Raw genomic sequence first — 17,195 nt, forward strand, 5'->3', positions numbered from 1 at the left:
AGATGCCTTGTCCACTCAGATGGGATCACCTAGAGATGTTTTTGTCTGGCAGTATAACTGGTTGGGTTGGTTTGTTTTGTTTTGAGGTTTTTTGTTGGGTTTTTTGGTTTGTTTGGGTTTTTTTTCTCTTTTTTTTTTTCTTTTTTTTTTTTTTTTTTTCTGGGGGGGGAGGCCTGTCAGGGTTTGTTTTGTTTTTTGGTTTTTTGTGGTTTTTTATTTGTTTGGTTGGTTGGTTTTGTTTTGTGGTTTTTTTTTTTTTTTTTGTGGTTGTTGTTGGTGGTTGGGAGTTTTTTTAAACCACCTCTGCTTTGGTAGCTCTTCAGCCAGTCTCCAGCCCAAGCAGCTCTGAGGGTGCCTTCAATGCTCAAGAACACGAGCTGTGTAGCTCCATTCTCACCCCAGAGCAAGGAAGTGTTTTGAGTCAGGTCTCCAAAGCCACCACAGCAGGACAAAATGAGCCCCTATGTGGATCTGCAGCCCACTTTTCACATACTTTGGCACTGCTGTCAGGGACAGTCCCCTTCACAGCACTGTTTGCCTTTCCCCCCCACACCGGAAAACTCAAATCTCTGCAATCAGTGATGTGGCTTCAGTGTCATCAACGTGACTCTCAGCAAGCAAAGGGGACTTTACTCAATGTCACTGCTGGGTCCTTAGACCAGACTGGAAAAGCAACACATGCCTGTGTCTGTGCTGCCAGTGAGACTCGCTCTTCCTCCTGAGCACCAACCAAGTTCACACCACCACAACCTTCACAGCCTCACAGGTCCCAGCATATGCTCTCAGGTGGTTTGTGCTCTGCCATTTCTCCAGGTGTCCTGTTCACACCAGCCTTCGAGTCTGGGTCCATCCCCTGCTCTCTTCTTCCAGGGAAGTGAACTCCTTCATACCCAGTGGAAAGTAACATGAGTAAGAAAACTAGACCCCACATATTTCTAATAAAACTACAGACATGCCTATATTCCACTATAGCTGTCCTTTTCTGTCCTGATTGACACTTTTTACCTCTCTGCCATCTCTTCCCCCTCAGAACTACCCCATCAGTACCACTGCTAAACACTTAATGTCTCTGAAATACTTAAATTTCTCTGTTTTTCAACCAACTGCTACACCCCTCTCACAACTTGGAGATCCTCAGGGCTAAAAGATAAGAGTCATGGTGGTTCGTCATATTTAACAAAGGAAACCCAGAGTAGATGGTATGTTAGTTCACAGCCAAAGCAGAGTCCATAGGAATCAACTTCAGCAGTGTTTCATGAGTTACACCTCCAAAGAGAGACATTTTAAAATGCAGGGACTTCAAAGACACCTATTTTTAATCAGTCTCTCAGCACTATTAACATTTTAGGTTCAGAGCAAGCAGCCCCTTGCAGCACACTTTGGGCCCATCTGCAGCTGTCAAATAAGAAATATCAAGGGAAGATTCTTGTGCTGCCATGCTAACATTGCAAGCTAACAGCCTTTTGGGCTGCATCTGCCTAAGTGTTGCCTACAGAGAAGGTCTGTTCTGCACATCTTGCCTAGTGCCTTGGAAAAGCACTAATCTCTCCTGGCAACCACCAAGTCAAGATGGCTTACTGCCCCCCAGAGACACCCAGTTATGCACCCACCCTGGGCTAGACTGTTTCAAGAGCTACGAGCCTCATCCATCTCCTCAGCACAGCTTGGGAGGCACCTCATCCACACACACCCCATGCAAGAAGAAGGCTTGACACTGGACAGAGCCAGTCAGCCCCATGCTAATGGAAATGAGTTTGAGTTTCTGGACTGCGATAACCACATGTTTCAGAGCTCCCCTGTTTATACCTACTGCTGCTGCTGCTCTCTGAGGTGAGTGCTGCCCAGATCTTCAGGAAAACAAGTCTTAGTCATTCTGAAGTCCCATGGCCACTGTAGGTACTCAAGGTCTATACCACTGCCCTCTCCTTTCAGCCAGGACAAGCTTCCTGAGCCCAAAGCAGAGCTTCACCAGTCTGACTCAGTTAAAAATCCTTCCCAAGAGGCTGCTTATTTCCCACCGTTCTGTTGGGCATGCAACCCAGCTCAGCAACACAGCAGCTGATTCTTCCTGACACTTGGCTGCATCACTGCAAATGCAAATACAGCAGCAGAGTGTGTTAACTCTCAGCATCCTGGAGCACTATTCCCCCTGTGGCAACTCTCCAAGCAGAGTGAAATGCTAGAGGCTAGGAGAGGAATGACAGGAGTTTCCTGATTTCATCCACCTCTGAGAATCAGGTGTAGGTGTACAGTGAGTCCTGTGCATCCTAGAACACATGGAGCCTCAGCAAAAAGCATTTCAGAAGCACGTCCAGAGCACAGCAACAACAAGAAGCTTTACGGAAGAATAAAACACACTTGGGGGTGGTGGTGGGGAAGAATTTGTGTCAAGTGGATTTACTGCATCAAAGAATGCAAATAAACTTCATTTGGATCAGTTACTTTGCAAATCTCTATGCACTGAGAGCATCTACTGCATCTTCCTGTGGACCCAATGTCTCATCAGTCATGCCCTTCCCTGTCACCAGCTTTCCTTTCCTGCCCAATCCACCTTTTAATTCTGGTCTAAAAGTCACAAAAAGCACCTTGGGTTATGAACTGTCTTACATGCCATTTGTACATCCTCTAGCACAGAAAAGTCCTGGGTCTCCTTGTCACATCTGCAATGCAATGGCAGCAATTTCCAGCACTCTGCTTGAACCAGAGCTTGAGCCTCATCACTGCAACCCTTCCCAGGCCATGAGCCACCATGACATGTGGCTGACTGTCCTGGACAGGCCCTTGTCACCGCTGACTTAGTTTGACAGTGCCAGGGAGGAGGGGGAAATTAATCAGGAAATGAGCAACTGTGAGAGGTGTATATCCAAAAGGCAGGGATGAAGCCAACTTTGGAAGATCACAATAATAGCATGTAACACATGCCATCTTCAAAGGACTAATGAATCCCTACAAGGTTCCCCTGTTATTATTTGCATTTCACAGATGAGGACATTAAGATGCAGAAGGCCACATTATCCTCTGGGTCACACCTATTTCAGTCTATTCATCCCTGGTCTTATATTGGAACTCATCCCTGTGGTGTGAGAGATCCTCCCACAAGTCAAAACAACAATGCTATCTCTCAGACAGGCCTGGTACAGGAATCACTAGTATCAGCTATGGTCTGGTTTGCACAGAAGACCAGACAGACTGGTCTATTGATCCCTCCAGACCTTGAAAACTGATCAACTTACCAATTCTTCTTCCCTCCCATCATGCTGGACTGTACAAGAAGCTCTGGCTTATTGCTGGATTGGATTTTTTATATATATACTTAGATTTTTCTAAATGTGAAATAAAAGACAGAGGAATCCAGGGGAGAGATGCATCCAAGTGTCTAACACATCATCCATTCTCATTCCACCCACCAGTCTCAATCTGGCCGTGGAAAGGTCTCACCTTCCAGCCAGGAGCCTCCCTACAGCTCAACAACGTTTGTTCACAGAAGAATGAAGCTGCCCTGGGAAACTGCACTCACTGGGAGAGCAAAGTTACTCCCCAAGCTATAACCAATGCCATGTGGGGCTGGGGATGCTGGAACCAGTCTCTGCATCCAAAGGGAGATCCAGCATCGAAGCAACGAGCTCTCCCTGCCAACTCTGGGGAAGCAGCCTGCCATTCCTACTGTCAACGCTTTCCAGGGCAGTATTTTCTCACTGAAAATTGTTAGGCTTGAGATGGCTGGAGTTGGGTTTTGATCTACAAGGCCTAAGTAAGTAACATCTGCACAGTGAAAAGATTTCCCATGGCAAAGCACCACGACATCCCACAGAGCTGCAAAGGACTTGCAGCCTCAGAAGGCCACCAAGATCTGTGCTTTGATGGGCCTTACCAGAGCTAGCTGATTTCACTGCCGTTAACAGTATTTGTAGCTTAGATAAGGGTAATCAAAATCTCATCATTCAGGGCGTAAACTGATCGCCTGCAGGGGTTAGAAAGGAATTTTACTTCATGTGCAGCATTGCATAACCACCCGGATTCATTGTGGGTATTCTCCAGCCTCTGCTGAGCATCAGCCGTGGGCCACAGCTAGAAGCAAAGCATGGCACACCGGCTGAAAAGCCAGACTCATGCGAAAAAACACAGCCCCATTGTTTGGGAACAAAAGTAGAAATTTTTCTGACTCTGGCTTCAACTCACACATGGAAATAAAAGACAATGACTGTCACTGGGCTACTGAAACAGCAGAATTTCAACAGAGGAAGAAAAATCTGTCCTGAGATTATTTTCCTGTGGACAGCGAGAAGAGTGCCTGGAGAGCCCATGAGCACAGTGCACTAGGCATTACAAAGCACAAAATGACCTGTTTGAGTAACACTGTCCCATCCTGTGCTGCCATCAGGACCCCGTAAGTGCTGCTCCAGTGAGGGGTGCCAACAACCTGCCCTCCGATGAGGACTGAGCCCTTCTACGTCACCCAACCACCTTCATCACCAGACATCCCCACCTGAACAACAAAGGACAAGAACACAGTGTTTTTCTCTCTGCAAAATTATTATTTATGTTTTATCAGTAGCAAAGGCTCTATAGTGTCAGAATTGGCTGCAGGGTGTGGTGGCCTAAGTGCCAGTTACCCATCACTGCAGTAACAGCAGGAGGCCAAAAACACACCCCATGTGGGTGTTGGTTGGTTTTAGATTATAGTATCACCACGCCCCGCTCTGCTAATTGCACTATGAAACTCTGATCTCTACCCTATCCCACAGCCAGCTTGATGGCAGGTACCTTCGGATCCCAAATTTCTTTGCCCCTAGAAGGTAACTGAGAATAAGGCATTTTCGTGCACATATCTGAAAAAAAAGACAACAGTGTCATTACTAGAGGCGTCGGTTGCCATGGATCATGACTAGAACTGCAAGCCAATGTGAATAATTTCCAAAGAAAAACTATCAACTTTTCACTAAAAAAAAAAAAAAACAACTACAAATGGAAGTAGAATATGTTTGTCTGAGAACTATGGATTTTCCATAATCTTCTGTTTCTCTTTCCATATCCCCCAAATTTAGAAGAGAGCATACAACTGAAACGAATATTTGCATTTGATCAAACCTCTGTTTTAAAACAAAGCCACAAAACATCTTCAAGGCAACCATACTATTGCTTTACAGGCACTGTACAACCTTCCTCTAATGTGCTGATGATGTGGCAGCACCTGAGGAAGAGGAGACTTGTCCCTTTATGTGAAATGCAAAAAGGTTTAAACACCTTTCTATGGGAAAGGGAGGCATGCTGTCAAATAGCATCATTACCTTCAATAGCATCACTCTGGTTGATAAAGGAATAGTTCAGACTTAAAGAGAATGACACTGCCCTTGACACTTCAGAGGGGAAAAGAATCACCAGAAATGCATCAGGATTTTGGGGAATTGCTTTAGGTCTAACACACTTAAAGAAACTGTCTCCATTCACCTAAATCCAAATTTCATGCAGGCATTCAATGTGCAACCCTGGAGTCTGCTCCTCTGCATTGTGGTCAAATACTCCAGAGTGCAAATCTTCAGTCAAATGCCTTGTAAATTTGTACCTGATTTTTAGCTAATATACTTGCTACTGAACTAATAATCCCTATGCTCTGGCAGGAGTGTTTGCTAGGCCCCTTCTGGCAACAGCACTAGGACACCATGACAAATTCCAGCTAGCATGGCTTCCCTTTCACACAAACATGAGACTTCTGATATTAGTGTCCCACAGAAAAGCAGTCTTTAGTATCTGACACCAGGACTTGTCTATACAATACCTTCTGGCCAGATATCAGCAACTCTGCTCATGCTAAGCAGAGAAGAAGTTGCTCTGGCCATGCTCTGAACTGCACAAAGGGTGAGCAAACACCCCATCAAGCATCTGTCCACATGGCCAGAGCACTGGGGCACACCAGGCCCAGGAAAACATGCTCCAAGTCCTGCCCACCCCATAGGTCTGGCCTTCGACTGTAATTCCCTACAGGTATGGATCATCCATCCCAAAAGGAATGCTAAACACTCACCAACCGGTGATCTGCTGAGCTAAAGGCTGATTGCCATTGCAGTCTTGGTCTTCTTTTCAGCTTTTCTTCTGAATGAGAGAAAAGATAAGAGTAAGCCATCTTCCTTCTACACCTACACTGTTGGCGCTTTTTTTTTCCCTACACTTTTCCAGCCTCCCAATTACCCTCTGTCAAAGAGGGGGGGAAAAGAACCTTTCCCAAACAGCTTGTGATTCTTTGGGGCTCTTTCATCCTCTTTGGTGCCATCTGAAGCATTACCCCAGCCACTGCAAACCGTCCTCAGAGTCCTTTTGTCTGCTTCTCAAGCACATGCACTTCATGGGAGTTCAGCACACATTTAATCCAATCTGTTTCCCCAAGGACTGTTATAAACCATGCCTCTTCCATAGGTACTCATCCACATTCAGAGCTCTGTCATCCCTGCAGCAGGAATGTGTTCACCATGGGAAGCCCTGAGGTTTACGTGGTTACATTTAACTACCTGTGGCTTTCCGCTTGCATTTAATAACACAGTTTCACACAACACACTAGCCTGTGCACCCATATCCAACTTAATAAGCATCCTGCTGCAGCCAGGTCACGAGCCTAATGGTGGAGCAGATCAGCTAACAAATGCCTAATGACAGCAGTGGGAAGCAACATGTTCACCAGCAGTGATTGATTAGCAAATTCGCTAGTGAGAGGGGCATGTGGCAGACACCAACAGCAACCCAGAGCTGAAATAAGACCAAGGAAAGACCTAAATCAGTGCTAGTTCGTTTTTTTCCTAGGAACCTCAAGATCATGACCAGGCCCTTTTTTCCACCAGTCAGTGCCTGACAGAAGGGTAAAAACAATAAAACATCACATAGGCAGTAAGTAGCAAAAGAGCCCAGATCTTAAGGGTGTTCACCTTGTCCTAAAACATGCAATGCCTTGGCTGAACATACTCCCGAGCATTTTTCCATGGTGCTGCAAAACAAACAGCAAAATTGTCTTTCCTGGTGGACTGCTGGGATCTCCCAGCCTGTGGTCCCTTCCAGAGCTTGAGTCATTAATTCTTTGTTTCCCAACTGAAAATAAGGCCATAATCTAACATTTGGGCTGCAGAAATGGAGCCTTCCAAATTTGATTTAGTAAGTTTGCATAAAGCTTGCATTTGCACCTTTTGTGGCAGGTAGTCATGGAGGTGAGGACACCACACATGGGCTATTGTGTGTGAGTACACCTGTACAAATGTGGCTACACTTTATACCTCCTCTTTGTGGCACTGAAACTGGGAGCCGGGTGACAGACAGAGCCCTGGGGCTAGGGAGCATCCCACTGAGCTGCTGCCTCAGGAATTCCCCCTTCATTTCAATAACTGTCTGCTTGTAGCAAGGTAGGTGGTGTAGTTTAACCCCAGAGAGCAACTAAGCACCACGCAGCTCCATGCTCTCTCCTCCCACCATGGGAAAGGGGAAGAGTATCAAAAAAAAGCAAAATTCACAAGCTAAGAACAATTTAATAACTAAGACGTAATAGCAATAATAATAATTGTAGTGAAAAGGAATATAACAAAAAGAAATAAAACCCAAGAAAAGACAGGTGATGTACAATGCAATTGCTCACCACCCACTGACTGATGCCTGAGCAGTCATCTGCCCCTCCCAGACAACTCTCCCCAGTTTATATACTGAGCATGACATTCTATGGTATAGAAAATCCCTTTGGCTAGTTCAGGTCAGCTGTCCTGGCCAGGCTCCCTCCCAGCTTCTTGTGCACCTTTTTGCTGGCAGAGCATGGGGAACTGAAAAGTCCCTTAGGATAAAAGCACTAAACAGTGGTTTAAAACATCAGTGTGTTATCAACATTACCCTCATACTAAATCCAAAATACAGCACTGTACCAGCTACTAGAAAGTTAACTCTATCCAAGCCGAAACCAGGACACTAGGTCTCCTGCATTTGCAGAGTCCTTTTCCTTTCTCTGCTTCCTGACTGTTACAGGTACACTCGATCTGTTGATGCCTCTCCTACCATCCAGCTGCCTTCACTGCAGATGTTCATCTTTGTCTGAGTTTCTGCCTGTCCAGAAGGTCTGTCCATCCATCACTGGCAAAGGACCAGATGCAGCATACAACTCTACCAGTGTCCAAATGCTATTTTCTTCTTGTATTCATTGCTGTACATGTTTGGTCCCATGGGCTGTTTGCCAGGTGTGCTGACTTTAGGGGACACACTTTGCCTTGTTAATCACAGCTGTTGGAGATGCCATGGAGCCTGCTTCCAAAGATGTAGGACAGAGATACACCCGTGATTCACTCTGCCATTAACACTGCGCTACCTCCACAGAACACAGAAGTGGAAAGGACCTCCTGGGTCATCAAGTTCATCTGCCTGTTGTCACTAGTAACCACATCACTAGATCAATTAGGAGATGTTTGATTGGTCTATCACAGCTAATGGGCTCCTAAGTCCGGCTGAGAAATAACAGGATCTGAAGGCTAGAAACCACAGCTAGGCAACGTCAGGCTGGAAATGAGGGGCGACTATATAAGAATGCCTGGGTCTGTGCAGGAGAAGAGCCATTCAGGGCATCCCATGTCACCAATAAATTTTCAGACTAGTCTGAATTTTCTGCCAAGACAATTTTATCCTGTGGCTCTCTATCCCAAATCCATGAGTCTCTGAGAATCTCTGTACTGCTGCTACATGGTTTGTGAGAAAAGCAGCTTCCATCATCTATGTAATAATACACTTACTGGGAATTTTTTTAAGGAATTGCACCTTCCCTGAGAGACATCCAGAGGAATGCACAGGCTGAAAGAAAAGATTAAAAAAAATAAATCACTGCTCTGACTGAAACAAGAATTGACTCAAAACAATCCTCTGGCTGCAGCTAACTGGTTTAAATCCCAGCCATCAACAGTTTTACAAAAGCAAGCAGTTAAATGGAATTTATTATTTGTTTTCAAGGTATGGCATCAAATAAAATCAAGAAATACCATATCCATATGCCCTAGGCTTTTTCCCACATGCTTTTGAAGATAAGACTGACATCTAAGATAATTAACATATCTTCAGGATGGCGATTTAATTAATAATAAACAAATAATAAGTCTCTCATATTTACCAGGAAACCTGGACAACTTTTGTTGTGATATTTTCTCCTAACTGAACATATATACACTGCATCATTGTTATACTGGTGCTAGTACACACTTTCTGTTCACTATCAATTCCAGAAAAAAAAAAAAAAAAAAGGCAAAAGTTGGAGAGTTAAAAAAATCTCAGGCCAAATAAGATGTTTTGCTTCATTCTTGATCTTCCCTATACTCCATATTTCACATAAAATCAATATATCTCACTTTTAAAAGATGCAGGTCACTGCAACATCCCAGACACATTCAAAATTAACACTTGTATTGCATGGGGTTATGTTTCAGGCTTGTGTGGGATGCTTAGACTATGTGATTTAGTGGAATTTCCCATAATTCACAGCACATTCTACAACAGAGGTCCTGAATTTGTGGTGAGGTAATGGCGGGGATTCTGAATTACTAAGCGACATGGCATGAATTCACCTTGCCACTGAGCAACAGTACAAACCGTTAAGTTTTGCTCGGGAATGGAAGACATCCCTATAGCTTCTTGCTGCATATTTGTAGGACCTCTCAAAAAGCCTTGAAAAGGTACAAAGATTCTATAAAAAGAAAAATGTCTAAGTATTTACATCCAATTACAGTACTGTTCAAGGGAATAAATTATTCAGTCTATCCTTGTTTAGTGGGTGTCTGAAGACCCTTTTCAGATGATCATCCCATTCAGTCTACTTTAATGGGATCACAAGGCCTGAGCAGAAGACTCATGCTGAGGATTTGAGCTGCATTAGACTCGTTGCGCATACACATCTGGACAGCTTTTTGCATATGTATTAAAGCTAGTCACAGGCAGATCACCCAGGTCTGCACATCATGAAGGGTACCCACGGACCTCCAAGACAAAGTGCTAAGTCTTGTAGCAAGAACAACCAAACTGGAGGTCTGCTGGGACCAGAGAGATATCAGTGACACATTCAGGAATACCATTTAGCACTCATGCAGACCAGCAGCTCCAAAAAAAACTGTCAGAGGAGGAAGTATATTCTTTCATACTAAGGATATCCCTCTGAAAACAGTGAATTCTGCCAATAGGATGAAAAAGATCAGCGCAATGGAAACAGACAACTGAGGACCAGAACATCCATTGCCTGCTGGATGCTAACAGGGTGGTCTCACATCTGGACAGCCCCCTACTCTGAGCTGGGGAAGAACTCATGGTGTGGTCCACATGGTCACCACCAATGCAGGATGGAGAGAACAATCTTGAAGGCAAGATTTAGCTAGTGGCTACCAGGCTAAAGGCCAGGACCAACTCGGTAACATGCTCATAAATGCTTCCCCCAGAGCCCTGTAATGAAATCCAGAGTCATTGCAAGGTTCAGAGTATAGTACCTTGAAGACAGGCTTGAATAGGTAGAGCCTATACAGTAAAGATTCAAGTACTAAACCCAAATTAAAATGAATCAAGGCTTCATTTACACAAAGGTCTTTTAAACTAAATATTGTGGAAAAGCCAATAGTCTGACAAGACATGTGGTTTGGGAAAATGTGGTCTCCAGTGGAGAAGTCATGAAATTTTTTTTTCCTGGAATAAAAGGATAGGAGAGAAGCCAAAAACAGTCAGGGAGGAAACAGCCGACTGCAGCCCTGGCAGACATCCCTCTCAGGCCTGCAGAGAGAGGGCAGAACAAGATGCCATGTATGCATTTCTATCCAAGCACCAAGGGTCTAAAAAGCAAGGTGAGTGAACAGCAGTGCCCTGGTTTCAGATGGGACTATTAACATAACCAGCACCTCAGAAACCTGGTGGAGAGAAGATAAGCAGCAGAACATGGTAATAAGTGGGTACAAATTATACAGGAATGAGAGTAGGCTGTGCAGGTGGGGGAGCAGAGCATCCAGGAGCTGGGTATTAAGGCATACATCAAGGAGAGATTATCAAAGAGCACAACCAAGTTAACTGTATCAACAAGTGCTACAGAGTCCCTAGGATTGCAGTCCCATGCCCAGACAAAATAGTATTAGAGTTACTCCATCATCCACCCGTACAGAACAGGGCAACAACTGCAAAACCCTATGGGAGATCAGTGAGGCTGCGATGGATATAAGGATACAAGCACAAACAACAGAAGATGTCCATCTCCCTGTTCAGATGGGATAACTGACAGGAAGATGTCTACATTTAAGATGGGAAGCTACTGCTCCCTCCAGCAGCAATTAATGACCGCTGAAGCAGAGAGCCTCTTCTTCAGCACATAAACTCATGGCTTTGATTTCAAGTACATTGCCAGTGGCTCTTTGCACCTTAAAACTGACAATCTTGATGGCAGACTTGAAAACCTGCTACTGTAAGTTTAACTTGAAGAGGAAGCTGCCTAAAAACACAGACACTTGTCAAAAGAAAATTTTAAAAAAAAGCCCGTAAGGAAAAACACACCCAGGAGGTAGAAAGACCATATGAAGAAGTCGGAGTAAGCATGCACCTCAAGGGGAAAAAAAATTTAGAATAAAACCTGACATGCTTAACAAAGTAGGACAATTAACAGTAAAATTAGGCTTTCTAAGAAGCAGCACTGTCCAAATAAGGAAAATGTAAAAAAGTCTAAAATGTAAAATCTGCAACTGTGCCCAAATACACTGAAGATTCTGAGCGGAATTTTCCAAGTCACAGGCACTAATAACTAAACACATTGAAGAGTCCATGATCACCAGGCTAAGGGAGCCTCCAAGCAAGATAACACATAGTAGAAAAGCAAAATTAGCTCATATTCACAATAAACTGACAAATCTCAGTAATAGAGCCAGTCAGGGATTAAACACTGCCAGAAGCACTGAAGGGGCTCAGACATGCAATCACCCGGCTCAGGGTCCATACTGCGCTTTTGGGAGAAATGGAGGAAAGCTCATATAAACAGAGTAATGAAGCACACAGAGAGAAGTGACAGACTGGAGAAGACACATCACAGATCTTGGGGAAGCAAGTCCTGTCTCAGTCCATTTTGGGCTCTCAAGTGTGTCCCAAGAACGGGCAAGCAATGACACTGCTTGACACAATGAACTTTTGTTTCTAATGAACCAGTTTCAAGATTTCTTCTCTAAAGGCTTCTGAACAATGTGAGGTACCGTAAAGAAGCAGTTTCTTTGAGTTAAAACTGGTTAAAATTGAAAACAGTAATAAGAGGTCAGCTCTCCCAGTGGAGGTGAGACCCAACAGGAATCTATGCAGCTCAGCTTTTTATAAATGACTCTGAAAACGCAATTAGCAAAGGGACAAATGGAATGATTCAGAAGAGTTCAAAGCTTCAAGTCAACTCAGAGAAAAGCATAAGTCACTTATGACACAGTGGCTGGACAAGAAAGTGGCAGACAAATGTCAGTATTGAAAAGCGTAGACAGAGGAAAAAGCTAGCTATACTATACTGGCATATTACAGCTCCACATTAGCAATCACTGTCGTGGGATGTATTATGGAGACATTGTGGTTAAAGTCACAAATAAATGTCACCACATTGTTGAGCAGCAATCAAAGGTCTAGCACCTGATAGGAACTGTTAAGAAAAAGAGAGAATAAAACAAATTATTTCTATCATGCTGCTGTGCAGCTGCTGGGTCTGCTCAGCTGCATCATTCTGCACAGTTGTGGCACTGTGGCCTTCCTCATCATCATCACAACAGGGATGTAGGGAGCTAGACAGGTCAGAGAGGAGCAGAAATAGAAAGGCTTTTGTCTGAACTTACAGCAACTTCTACAATGAAAAACAGGCTACAGAGCAGGGTATGGTTATGACAGAGTCCACAAAATCAGGAGTGACCCAGAGAAAATGAACAGTATATGTTGTCCAGGATTACTCACAGCACTAGAATTAAGGGATACTAAATAAATTATTATATAGTAGGTTTAAACAAACAGAAGGAAGTTTTTTTCCCCTCCCCATATGATCTAATTGCATCATGGAATTCATTGCCCCAGGATGTTGTGGATGCCAGACACATCAAGGGAGTCAAAAGTCAATTAAACAAATTCATGGACTAGTCCATCAGTGGCTATTAAACATGATGATGGAGATGCAGCCTCTGGCTGGCTAAGTCCCTAAGCCACATGAAGCTTTATCACAGGAAGAATTACTTTGTGCTTGCCCTGTTTATTACCCTCAGCATCCACAGCTGACCATGGACAGACCCAGGAGTTATCCCAAACTGGTGCAGGCTCTCAAAGTTGATATGGACATACCCAGGTCTTGGCACATGCCAGCTCTGGTCTAGAGATCTGGACTGCCTCTTTGTCCCTGTCCTGAAGTGACACTAAACCTTCTGAAAACAGGATGGATTGTCAACATCTTGAGCTAAAATTTTGAGCTTTAAACCTCAGGAGATTCCTAGGACATGAAATCCAAAATCACACCCAGATGTCAGTCCTTTGTTGGGATGTCAGGATTTATATTCTGAGTGACACTTCCTCTTCTGTCTCCCTAACAATGACAAAACAAAGAGCTATAAACAAATCCTGGCTCCAGATGTTCTTTTGCCCTCATTAGCGACCAGCTTGGCTAATGCTATTTCATCAGCCCTTTGTTTCAGGGTGGCAAGCCAACATCAGCAAGTCGAGGACACTTTGATGGGCTCCCCCCCCCCTTGGGATGTGACAAATTCCCATGACACTCCTGCCCAACACTCACTACAATAACAAGCACGGGGATGAATTACTGCCCTTGACAATGTTTGGTACGTGGAAGAACTTGTGCTTGCTAATTACCACGATTGCTCCATAAAAATCCCCCTCAGGCAGCCGCGTGCAATCCTGGTGAGCCATAGCCCTGCCCCTCGGCAACCTGCAGCAGCAGCCCAGGTGGAGACAACATTTCCTCTCTTTGAAGAGCCTCCACAGCGTTGGAGGTGTCCTACCCACTTGCCAGATCTATTCCTAGACATATCAGTTTCTATTTATTTTTCCACTGACTGTTACGCTGGTGCAGAATGACAAGGTTGAGAATCAGTCAGACCAGACATATAAAAGGCTACAAAACAAAGATTTTCCTCTTCCTTTGAAGCCTACTACCCATTATTTTTGATAAGAGGTGCAGCAGATTTATTTCCCTGGTTTGAGCACTCCTAAGCCTCTTTACTAAGCCTGGCAGCAAGAACCTCAAAGCAGATGCCAAACCCTGCAATCTTTTTATGTGTGGTAGAAATAATCCCTGTGCCTGGGAGAGCTGAACCCTGACATCCACATGAGCTGCTGATGGACTGGCACTCAGGAGCCAAAGCAGAGCCAGCAGCAGAATCTCTTCTCCCTGCAGAACACCTTCTCTCTGCAGCCAAACAACAGCCACACACTTTGCTTTGCTCTGAGCTCCAGCCACAGTCTTGCGCCAACGTTGGAAAGAAATACACAGAACTGACCCCAAAGCCCATCAGATCTCCCCATGCCAGGTCTCCACAGGGAGATTTGGCCAGTTTCCTCCCTGCAAAGGATCCTTTACTCTTCCCCCTCCCGTAATTTCACTTCTACCTTTAGACACTTCATGAATTGAAGCGTGGTGCCTAAATAAACCCTTGTAAAAGGGCGAGATATCTGGAAGCATGGGTGGCTTTGGAAGTTAAACTTGGGCCAAGCTAACAAGGTCCTTCTGGCTAGCTGGCTGCCTTGAACTGACAAAGTCAAACTACACGAGTCACAACACCATAGCCAAATCCCTGTACCAGGGTAATTGCAGATATTTTGAACCAGAACAAACTGCAAGGGCAGAGGGAAGCTAATTGTAAAAGGCATAAATCAACGGGAAATACTTGACACTTCACTTTTGGTAAGGAGGAGCTGATCAACTTTTACTGCAGAGGAATAAGGAGGAGTGAGAGAGGGAAGATCCACTTTCACTTCACTCCCAGGATGCCCAAGGACTTTCACATCCCTGCAGAGAACAGCTGCTGTAAGTCTTTACATCTCAATGATAGATTCCTCGTTTAAAAATAAATCAGTGCAGCCTGGGATGCATGCCAACACATTTCCCCCAGTTTTCCTACGTCCTACATTTTAAAGGCAGCTGATAATCTCCATCCTTGCTGATCCCTCTTCCTTCCTTTAATAACTCCCCATGTTCCCACAAAAAACAGTGCATTGCCCTCCTCACCTTTAAATTTACCCAGAGCTGCGTTCCCCTGCTTTGGCTGCTCTTGTTCAGTTTTGCATCACACTGTGTTACTGCTTCAATTGCACTAGCAAGCTTTGAAGTTCTTTTGGTAACTTTTCCCACAGGTGTTCACCACTGAACCCTTTGTGCACCAGGTCTAAAAAGCCACCTCTACTGAGTTTCTCCATCTCCAAAAATATAAGAAAATTAATAGTTCAGGACCAGTTGGAACCAACACTGTTATTCTTCACATATTGATCTTGACCTTCAGGTTGCTATTGTTCCCTAAAGCTTACAAAAAGGGACTCAAGGTTTGCAAACAAGATGCTCAAACATACCATGTTGCGCAACATACAGGCTATCAAACCTGGGATCTCATTACACCCTCTGCCTCCCACTCTGGGTTGTGTTCCCTTGTTACATCTTGTTTCAAATTAGACTGAAAGCTCATCACGCCAGCGGCAGTGGCTCCCTGTGGCACCTCTGCAGCAAACAGGATTAAGAAGCAAGACTAAAGACAGCACTCAAAAGCATAAAAAAACAAAGCAGAAACCAGAGATGTTGGAAAGTCCGTGGCCCTGCCCTGAATAAAGAACAACTCTCAAGATGCTCGAATAACTTCAGGACATCAGTGAACTTGACTTCTCTATCATGAGTTTCATTTTTCACTTCTAGCCTCAGCACTTTACAAATTAAATGAACCTAAGTGAAAAGATGCTTTGCACAGTCTGAGTTCTTTTATGTTCTGTTTCATCAGCATAGCTCAAAGTTTTAACTAGTCCATTCAAACTGGGTCATTTGTGTTGTACACAACAGGACACAATCAGCTAGCAGGAGATATAAGGATTTGAGTGGCAAGAAAATAAGCAACCTGTCCTTTGTCAGCAGACTTCTCTGTCCTAGTCTAGGATCTCACATATCCCAAAGCATGGGTTTGCTACTTCCTTACTTCTGTTTTAAGACTTACTTTTGGCATTGAGCTATGCCTCCTGCAATAACAAGCTGGTTGGGGAGGTGGTATCTGATCAGCTTTCCACCCAACTGCACCCAGAGTCCCAGGTGCTACCTTTCCATTAGGCTATATAAAGACCTGCCATTTACATAATTGGCATCACCTCCTAGGGGTTTTACATTAACAGAACCATTTTTTCCAATAGCCTGAAGAAGCTGACCCGGGAGTATTGTCTGTTGTTTATCAGCTGGGTTGCAGAGAAAGGAGAGATTTGCCACTGGCTACCAAATGAGTCAGGGTAAGACACTCTTTGCCTTCCCTCAAGCTGAGTCTGGGATTCAGTCCACTGTCCCCCATCATCTCCCCAAGCTCACATTCATCTGCTGCTGAGGTTCACAATAACAGCACTGAGGTTTGGGAGAGCTTACATTGAACAGCTACTTCACCCTGTTGCAGCAAAGACAGTTTTATCCCTCTTCACTGGACACGATTTTTGTAACAAGCAGCTTTCAGTGATAGAAATTCCCAGCCCAAAACGTGTAATTCTAATAGTTTGGGTACACAACAGCAGGTCACTGCTTCCCAGGAGGCCTTAGCTCCTTTATCTCCATACCTACCCTCCCTAAAAGCATCATCTCTGCAGGTCCACCTCTCCCAGGCCTAGGATATGACCACTGGATTTTGCTTCTACAGGACCTGCTGACACCAAAAATAAAGCCCAAGTGGTGGTGGTGATACTAAGTAGGCACGGTGGGACTGCACTAATGGCACTGCCCGTTTCAGAGCAACATATCCTTGGACAGCATTGCTGTCACTGGCACCACAGACCTCCAGATAAGACATCTCTCCAGGCTGCAGAGGGAACATGCAGTGCCCATACAGGTGAGCAAGCTTACCGAATACAGCAGCACTGGAAAGCAGAGCTGTCATTCCATGGGAAATCCCCGATTTCAAACAAGACTAGTTTTGCTTTCAATCATCCTCCATCTAACCGGTACTCAGGACAAGAGGACTCACAGGCAAAACTTTAAC

This window comes from Tyto alba, unplaced genomic scaffold, assembly GCF_018691265.1.
Source record: "Tyto alba isolate M040663 unplaced genomic scaffold, T.alba_DEE_v4.0 Super-Scaffold_17, whole genome shotgun sequence".
NCBI classification, from domain to species: domain Eukaryota; kingdom Metazoa; phylum Chordata; class Aves; order Strigiformes; family Tytonidae; genus Tyto; species Tyto alba.